The sequence below is a fragment of the Propithecus coquereli genome, unplaced genomic scaffold (assembly GCF_000956105.1).
Source record: "Propithecus coquereli isolate 6110/MARCELLA unplaced genomic scaffold, Pcoq_1.0 Scaffold104, whole genome shotgun sequence".
Taxonomy (NCBI): domain Eukaryota; kingdom Metazoa; phylum Chordata; class Mammalia; order Primates; family Indriidae; genus Propithecus; species Propithecus coquereli.
This window is the reverse complement of record NW_012134303.1, coordinates 6,493,357-6,503,413: the sequence shown is the minus strand read 5'-3', so window position 1 is coordinate 6,503,413 and position 10,057 is coordinate 6,493,357. Positions and strand designations below refer to the sequence as shown.

The window sequence follows — 10,057 nt, the reverse complement described above, 5'->3', positions numbered from 1 at the left end:
AAGAAGAAAAAAAAGTAAATAACCGAGGAATTTTTAAGTTCTCAATGTTGAACCAGTTCAATTCTGTTTTGACTTTCACTATGAACATGCATGTTCTTGACATTGTAGTTACTAGTGATAATGTATAAGTGCAATATCTTAAAACGTCATTAGGAAGCTTTTGGGTGGAGTTTGGTTGTAATGAAGATTTTAAAACTGAAGGTGAATGGTTATTTTTCTTCAAAGAAAAAAACAACTGCTGTGACTAGTTTTTAGTAAGGGTGTGCCTGTGTGTAGTTGTATTCTTTTACAACTTACAAAAGTAAAGAAAACTAGGTATCTAGAGCAACATGAATCTTTGTCTATGATATCTCAGTCTATAGTATATAAAATTGAATGTTAGTAGAACGGTGTTGGAGGACCAAGTTTGATTTAGGCAAGTAGATATGTATGCTGCTTTCTCAAGTCATCTAGCAGCATTTGTTAAACAAATCCACTGCAGAGTCATTATAACTTCCTCTGGGTTTATGCTGTGGGACATAGAGGTGAAAATATCTTACTTTGCCACGAAGACTTTTGCTACTTCAATCATTTTCCATGAATTCAACAGAGCATTGTACAAAAGAAGATTCTACCTGGTGCTACTGTGAAGGCCCAAGATAGTTACTCATGTTTTTGTTATGGCAGTTGAAACAGTGTCTCTATTTTCCAAGACTATGTATTTAGGCCTTTTTGGAATTGATTTTTATAGTAGGGAGGATTTTTCTCTCATAGGTACTTTCTAGTTACAAATTTTACAGGGATTCAGGATAGAGGCTCCCTATTTCTCAATTAATGAGGGAGGCATGTGAGATTAGACTATTAGGAAGGTGTTGAAAATGTTAATGGCGGATTCTAGTGGTTGTTATGATGTTAGTGCAGTGGGGAGGCATGGTGAAATACCTGTTCTCTCTTAGGTATTCTGTTTATTACCTTTAAAGTATGCTTAAGGTATTTTTAATACTATAAAAAAGTAACGATAGGAGTTTGAAGGACCAGCTCCCTGGGGGTACCTGAGTGATGCTTTATCAAAGAAAACCTGGAGAATAGGCAGAGCAGCTAGTGCTGAGATGGTGGTCATTCATTGTGCTCAGAATATATTAGTCATTTCTGCTTCTCAAATGAACTGAAAGCTGAAAACTTCTCTCAGACAGGAAACAGGAACTTGGTGAATGAGCTTAAAATTCAGTCATGGCTTTGAGAAGAGAAGAGAGAGCTAGTACTAATAATTGCATGGGCTGAATCCAAGTAAAAGACTGCGTGTTTCACATGACCACTGGACGATACTAATTTGAGAAGTAGCTTAAGAGAATAGTTGAAAATCATAATTTTACTGATGGGTAGAACTTGAGCAGAAGTAGCCATAACAGTTGTTGAATTAATATGTTTCAGACAAATAGAGCAGAAAAAAGAAAAGCAGGCCAGGGATAATGGTATTCCTTCACCTGGAATGACAGAAACTTTCTACATTTTGTCCAAGGTCAATTGCAAGGTTAGTCCAGGGTGGTTTAAAGTCTTTGGTGGAATATATGGCGTTGAGAAAGTGTCAGGAACCAATGCAGGACCCAAACAAAGGGTTTTGAAAGCCGCTGGTGTCCTCTCTATGCCCAGACAGTTCCTTACAGGAGTAGGTTGGAATTTCCGGGAAGCAAGTTGCTTCCATAATCTGGAAACTAGAAAAGGCAGGGCTCAGGGGCACTGTTTGTGAATTAGAACAACCTGCAGATGGGAAGCTATGTAGTGTTTATTTCTCCAAGTAGAAGAAATGTCAGTGTTAGCATATCCATTCAAATACAGTTACACGTTTTTAAGCAAAATTACTGACCTCCTAAGGATGTTATATAATGCAGATATTCCCCCAGAAAATTTTGGACTGCTTTACTTGGACTTTATTTTTAGTGTCAAGTATAAAGACCAGGATTATTATGTGGGAGCAGGTTTGTTGTTTTTGTTTTTTTTTATTGAGATGGGGGGGGTCTCACTCTTGCTCAGGCTGGTCTTGAACTCCTGAGCTGAAATGATCCGCCTGCCTCGGCCTCCCAGAGTGCTAGGATTACAGGTGTGAGCCACCGCGCCTGGCCCAGGTTTTTTTAAATTTATATAAATATTGACATTAATTTTAACATTCTCTTGATCACCAAGAGATTAAATATTAAAATGTTTGTAGGAGAGTAACTTTGTTTATTTTAGGTAATAACCCCCAAAGAATTCACTTCATTACAGGTGGTATCCCTTGAAGTACAGAGTGTTTTTAGAAGACACAGCTGCAAAATGAAAACCTTCATTGTGAATCCACTGCCTTCTTTTTTATTCCTGTTTTGAAATGGAGTTCCCCAAGATAACTTTTACAGCTCAGCCATATCTTTGCATTTCTTTTGGGACTAGGTTGGTTAGAATGGAATAATTGATAATTCTCAACCCCAGGAGTACAAAGTTGCTAGGGGGGTAATAAGATACTTGCACCAGCCCTGCCAGCTGTCTTGTATGCTCACTAGGTAGGGGGTCACTCTCGAGCTGTGTAGGCACAAGTGCTCTGCAAAGGTGGCACCTCTAGCACTTGGAAGAACATTCCAGTGGTAGGATAGCTCCCCAACCCCTGTCTTATTTCTGTGGCACTCTGCATTTATGCCATTGTTTTTTGGTTATATAAAATGTTTCTGTGGAGTGATTGGCCTATGATTGCAGTGACAACCTTTAGTAAAATGGGGGATTTGTTCCTAACAAAAGTTTCAGACAATGGATCTTCTTCTAAAGAAAAAGAAAAAAAAACCTAGCCCTAAAGACCATAGTTTTGTTTTGTTTTTGGCCTCATAGGGATAAAGTGCTTGTATAATCTTGTTTTTAATTGTCCTCAACTGAGGAAGTCTGTTGACCATCTCTCCGCCCCCTCTTTGATTGAAGCATCACTTTACTTAGGACACTTTCAGCAGGAAAGAGGAGGTGGATGCTATATTAGGACATCACCAAGATGAGGAGGAAGTGGCAGTGAATTTATGGTCTATATCCAGAGTTTTGAAAACCAGGAATCTCAAATCCAGTCCGTACTTATGAGACATATTTAAAAAACAAGTTGTAGCCTATGGAGTTTCTTAAGCTAAATAGTGTATTGAGAATCCCTGCAGTGTTTCATTTGATGATCACAATCTCCAGTGGAAATCTGCAAAATTGAATCCAAAACTCTGCTGTCTTTTTCAGAGGTGGGATTATTGTTATATAATACTTTTCTTTAAAATTTTTTTTCTTAAATTTTTCTTCAAACATTTTCTTTTCTTTTCTTTTTCTTTTTTTGAGACAGTCTCACTGTGTTGCCTGGGCTAGAGTACCATGGCATCAGCCTAGCTCACAGCAACCTCAAATTCCTGGGCTTAAGCTATCCTCCTGCCTCAGCCTCCCAAGTAGCTGGGACTACAGGCATGCACCACCACGCCCAGCTAATTTTTTCTATTTTTAGTAGAGATGGTGTCTCACTCTTGCTCAGGTTTGTCTCAAACTCCTGACCTGAAGCAATCCTCCCATCTTGGCCTCCCAGAGTGCTAGGATTACAGGTGTGAGCCACCACGCCCAGCCTATAATACTTCCATGTAACTTTAATGAGATGCAACCAACTCATTTTGAAGCAGCTGATTTTGGTTTAAAGAATTATCTTTCAACCTAGAGTTGATTTCTCTCTCTAATTTTGCATCATTTGTAGCTAATGTAATATTTAAAGTCATGTTATTTGTCCAGTCTTTCTCTCTAGATGTAACATTTTGTCATAAAATCATGGGGAAATGTTTCTTTTGCATTGGGAGCAGTGACTAGGACTTCGTTCAGGACAGAAAATCAGTTCTTAGACTCATGGGCTCTGCTGATGATATCTACCTTTTGAGTTAAAGAAAATCAATGATATTTCAAAGTTTCACAGTTACCTTTTTGAGTTGCATAAACTGTTCTGTGGAGTGATCCTCTAAATTTTGGGATTTGTATTGAATATCGTTCTTGGCCAGGTCTGGGGTCACATCCTGCTGTTGCTAGACCACTTTTTCCTTGCCGGCACTGCCCCATTGCTGCTGGAAGATCAGGATGTTGCCTGGGCTTGGCATAGCAGCCCTGAACACCATAAGTTTGGGGTACATCTTTTCTTATTCTTTACAAAAATCTGGCCTATAAAACACCATCGCATAGCCATCAGAGCTCAAGATGTATGGCATCAGAGCTCAAGGTGTATTTAAAGGAAACAAAACCATGTTCTGTGTTGACCTTAGTTTTGCTTTTGAAGAAAAGTAAGTAGCAGACTGTCCCATATACATAAACAAGCAAACTATCTTCTCATCTTTTACTGCTATTCACATTGGTTGCAGGTGCCTCTATCTAGGAGGATTGAATTACTGCCTAGTTTAAAGATGATATATTTTAGATTAATCACAGAAATAACTGCAAAAGGATACCTTAAAGGTACATTACATTGCAGATGCAGCAGAAGCTAAATGTATTAGGGACACATGGGCAGCAATATCTACTAGTAGAAAATATCAACACTGTTGGAATTGCAGCAGGTTTCTTGGCTGACCTTTATATGGGGATATGTAACTCCCCTTCCTTAAATAGTATTTCATTGAGATGGGAAAAAGACTCCTGCTCTGCTTGGGCTTTTTTAGTACTCTGGCACTTCTCTTTAAATCTTTTCTTAGAGTTCTTGTTTTGGTACTATGCAAAAGTGCCTTATATTGAGGCGTTTTAAATACGTAAAGCGTGAAACTTCCATTGGGCGTGTTCTACAGTGCAACTAGCTATTCTAAATTTTACACTTGCTAGATAGAGTAGTATTATAACTAGGCAGCATTGTTGTTTGTAACAGCTGACTAGTCTGTAGATGAAATTGATCAAGATGTTTTAGTTGGTGATTTGTGCTTTTTGACTGCATTTTTCTTTCCTCCTTTTCTTCTTTTCTTTCATTCTTCTTCAGAACCTTATTTTCATCCTTTGGCTCTGCATACTTTTCCTTGCCCCAGTATTTGAAGGAAATTTTTTTTTTTCTTTTTGAGGCAGAATCTTGCTCGTCACCCCGGGTAGAGTGTAGTGGCGTCATCATAGTTCACTGCAACCTCAAAGCCCTCAACTCAGGTGATCCTCCTGCCTCAGCCTCTCCAGTAGCTGGGACTAGAGGTATGTACCACTACACCCAGCTAATTTTTCTATTTTTAGTGGAGACGGGGTTTCACTCTTGCTCAGGCTGATCTTGAACTCCTGAGCTCAAGGGATCTCCTCCCACCTCGGCCTCCCAGAGTGCAAGAGCCACTGCACCCGGCCTGAAGGAAGTTTTTAATGAAGTCCATTTTTAGGTAAGCCAGCTGATACATAAGCAGTAATAGGTATAACTGGATAATCCCAGAGGGTTGCTATTATTATCAACTTTTAAAAGTGTAGGAGTATAATCTTCAGTTTGGGATATTATTATAGGGTTGAGGATTGCCTCATGGGTGACCCTTCTTTCCTTTTCTACCTATATGTCTAGCTGTCTGTGTTAAATATTAACACTGCTGTCCACTTAAAAGATTATTGAACAGTAGGCTCCACAAGCGCAGGGCATAATACATACTCAGTGAATATTTCTTGAACAAATGCACGTGCATGTACCTGTAACTACCCAGGATTTGGGAAACTAGATTTTTAAAAATACTTTGAAGGAAGAGGGTTGTTACTGTCTATACTTAACTTTTAATTCCTTCCCTCTTCAAATCAACATGTTATTGTGGTATATTAGTTTTCAGCAATGATGTTTACAAGACCAAATAAAGTAGAGACTTAACCATTTCTTTCCTGCTTCAGTGAGTCTTCGCCTAGTAGGGTGATATCACTTTTTTATTTAGATTGGAATTGTCTTTACAACTTTTTGTTGTAATGTTAGAAGGCATAGCGACTTACTACCAAAGAAGCTTTATTCTACCATATTCTTGTTTATGTTAATATATAGGGACCCCTTAACCAAATGGATTCTTTCTTCTAGATTTTTAAAAAAAAAATTAGTTTTAATGTCTTCTAGATTTTTAAAATGTGATCTTAATACATAGGATTTTTTAAAATAAATGTTTTATATTAGAATAATTTTAGGTTACAGAAAATTTGTTAAAGGTAATTTATAAATTCTAAATAATCTGTATCCAGCTTCCCCAAGTGTTAACATTTTATATAACACTGTTATAATACTATTAACTAATCTATAGAATTTATTTGGACTTCCCTAGTTTTCTACCAAATTTTTTTTCTGTTCCGGGACCCAAAATTATTATAGTTGTTTATTTTAGAAAATGTATGTAGATGAAAATAAAACACAGTACAGGTAATCCTCCTACCCAGAGGCAGCTACTGATATTTTTATTATATATCCTTCCATAATTTTTTCTAGGGAGAATACAAATCCATTCCCCTCAAATTTTGAGATTTCCCTAAAAGACAGATTTAAAAATGTATTTTATATACTGTTTTGCAATTTTTTTATTGTAATTTTTTTTTTTTTTGAGACAGGGTCTCCTCCTGTTGCCCAGGCTGGACTGCAGTAGCATGATCATAGCTCACTGCAGCCTTGAACTCCTAGGCTCAAGCGATTCTCTTGCCTCACCTTCCTGAGTAGCTGGGACTGCAGGTGTGCGCCACCATGCTCAACTAATTAAAAAAAAAAATTTGTTTTTATAGAGACGGGATCTTGCTGTGTTGCCCAGGCTAGTCTTTAACTCCTGGCCTCAAGCGATCCTCCCACCTTGGCCTCTCAAAGTGCTGGGATTAGAGGTGTGAGCCATTGTGCCTGGCCCAGTTTTTTTGTTTTTAAAATTTCTGGGTTTCAAGCAATTTGGTTTTTTATACTTAATATAGCATTTACTTTTCTGTGTGAAACTTCCCACATCTGCTATTTTTAATATAGTTATATAGTTACACATTGCTTAACGACAGGGATAGGTTCTGAGAAATGCATCATTAGGTGACTTCATAGGTGTGTGAACATCACAGAGCGTACTTACACGAACCTAGATGGTATAGCATACTACACACCTAGGCTATATGGTACAAGCCTGTGGCTCCTAAACTATAAACCTGTACAGCATGTTACTGTACCAAATGCTATAGGCAACTATAACACAGTGGTAAGTATTTGTGTATCTAAACATATGTAAACCTGGAAAAGGTATAATAAAAATGTGGTATAAAAGATTAAAAAATGGTACATTTGTATGAGGGACTTACCATAAATGGAGCTTGCAGAACTGGAAGTTGGTCTGGGTGAGTCAGTTAGTGGTGAGTGACAGTGAAGGCCTGGGACATTACCGTACATTTTATAGACACTGTATACTTAGGCCACACTAAATTTATAAAAAATATTTTTTCTTTCTTCGGTAATAAATTAACTTTAGCTGATAATTCTTTTACTTCATAAACTTTTTAATTTCTTTTAACTTTTTGACTCTTGTAATAACACAGCTTAAAACACATTGTACAGCTGTACAAAAATATTTTTTCTTTGTGTCCTTATTCTATAATTTTTTTTCTGTTTCTAAAATTTATTTTTTAAGCTTTTAAAACTTTTTTGTTAAAAACTAAGACACAGCACACCCATTAGCCTATGCCTGTATGCAGTTAGGATCATCAATATCACTGTCTTCACCTCCACATCTTGTCCCACTGGAAGGTTTTCAGGGCAGTAATGCACATGGAGCTGTCATCTCCTGTGATAATAGTACCTTCCTCTGGAATATCTCCTGAAGGACCTGCCTGAAGCTCTTTCTAAGGAGGTGTCACTCTTTTCAGAAATTTGTCCATGGTAGTTTGCATGGTTAATTTTTTTCATCATAAATTTGCATTATGCTTTACATTAGGACATTACTACAGCTATGACATCAGTAGGCAACAGAAATTTTTCAGCTCCATTAAAATCTTATGGGACCACTGCATATGAAGTACATTGTTGACTGAAACATCATTATGCAGTGCGTGACAGTAATCTATTCCCTGTCCTTAGGTATTTTGTTGTTTCCATTTCTTTGCTCAGTTAATTCTTCATGACTAAGAAAAAGGCCGACTGTTTGTGTGTTCTCAATCTTTTTTCCCATAATAAACCAGAGAAATATGACATACTCTCATCAATAACAATGGCTCAATAAGCCAGTGATTCTAAATATGTGTATATTAGGTTGGACCATTTGAAATTGCTGGGTTTTTTTTTCATGTAACAGATTTTTGACCATTTGCAGTGTTAATATGATTCAGCCTAATAGTTTGAAAAAGCTTTCCAGACCAGGCGCAGTGGCTCACGCCTGTAATCCTAGCACTCTGGGAGGCCGAGGTGGGAGGATTGCTTGCTCTCAAGAGTTAGAGACCAGCCTGAGCAAGAGCGAGACCCCATCTCTACTAAAAAGAAGTAGAAAGAAATTAGCTGGACAACTAAAAAAATATAGAAAAAATTAGCTGGGTATGATGGTGCATGCCTGCATTCCAAGCTACTTGGGAGGCTGAGGCAGGAAAATCACTTGAGCCCAGGAGTTTGAGGTTGCTGTGAGTTAGGCTGATGCCACGGCACTCTAGCCCAGGAGATGGAGCAAGACTCTGTCTCAAAAAAATAAAAAATAAAAAGCTCTCCAGATTATTGTGACCCCTTCCTCCTTTCTGATACTTCTCTGAGAATCTCTGCATTTAGAATGGTGAGCTGACTCTGAAACCTTTTGACTAGTCAAAAAATGTTGACAAACTCACCTTCCTGGAGTCTCTGATAAACACATCCTTAAGTCCTATCCCTGTGTTGGTGACACATGCAGATAACTTGAACTTCAGTGTAATGGAGATAGATTTCTGAGCTTTCACAGAAACTCTGCAAGGTGCCCTAACAGTTCTTTCTCCTGGTTCCATATCTGTAATGAGTAGCCAGGGGCACTGGTGCCACCCAGTGGCACCTTGTAGACAAGCTGCTGATGTTGCTCTAGCACTCTCCACCATATCAAATTGACTTTTTGTCTTTCTTATGTGCTCTTTCTTCCATGTTCATGGTCTCACGTTCCTTTTCTTCTCACCATCTATGTCACTGGCACTTATGAGTTTCATTTAGTCCAGCTGATAATATTCAAGGAGCTATACTAGCCATATCATTTTTCTGCAATATCTTTATTTTAATAAAAGCTTTGGAATACAAGATGTAAAATAATAAGTGTAAACACACTGAACAGACTGTTATTTGCTCGGTTATGAAGTCATGGTTCTTACCCAAAATGGGCATTAAGTTTATACTTGGTTAGAATGTGGCACTTCTCATGTTTAATGGCAAGCCTCTCAATATAGCACTCCTATATATCTCAAATGTGGAGAGGCATAAACTTCTGCTTAGAGTGAAAGATTTAACTTGGAAATCCTTCTTTGGTTTCCTTTCTACCTAGTATGACTTGTTTCATTCTATGTGCATTCAAGAAATATTTATTAAGCACCTACTGTGAACCTGTACTGTCTGAGGATTACAGAGGTGATCAAGACAGACATGACCTCTGCCTTTAAGGAGCTTACAGCCTAGCAGGGGAACAGAAACTTAGACAAGTTTATGTGCTGTGCTACAGGGTGCTTTGAGGGCAAGCAGTGGAGGCACCTGACTTAACATAAGAGGTCAAGGAAGGCTTTCTACTAGTTTCATTTAAACTAAGACCTAAAGAAAGCCAGGAAAAGGGAAGAAGAAAATGTTCTTGGCAGAGGGAAAAGCATGTGCTAGAAGCAGAGGTAAGAGATTAACTTCAGTGCTTTTGAGAAACTGAAAAAAGTGCATAATGGCTGGAATTGTAAGATCGGTTCTTTAAAGCCGCATGACAGTCCCTGTAGTTAATAGTATCATCCCCTCCATTTTATGGTTGTGGCAAATGAGGCAAAGACGTTAAATGTTTTGCCCTAGGTCACCCACCTGTAGTAAGTGGCACAGTGAGGAATTGAACCCAGGCTGTCTGGCTATAGCATATTGGCTCCTAATTACCATACTAGACTGCCCCTCAGCTGGAGCATAGTGTTTCATTGGAGCTTTTTTTTTTTTTTTTTTTTT

At 38.1% G+C, this 10,057-nt stretch overlaps 1 protein-coding gene across 4 annotated transcripts in view; it reads left to right on the top strand.

Moving 5' to 3' along the window:
• The window catches only part of ACSL4 (acyl-CoA synthetase long-chain family member 4), a 91,175-nt gene that overhangs the window by 21,519 nt on the left and 59,599 nt on the right, over positions 1-10,057 (top strand). The window contains exon 1 of one of the 4 annotated variants that reach the window (XM_012645337.1): positions 5,133-5,163. The exons of the other annotated variants lie outside the window; for them this stretch is intronic. The gene's annotated coding sequence lies outside the window, so the exon portion shown is untranslated. Of the gene's footprint in view, positions 1-5,132; positions 5,164-10,057 lie in introns of those variants that run through there. 4 annotated transcript variants of the gene reach the window in all.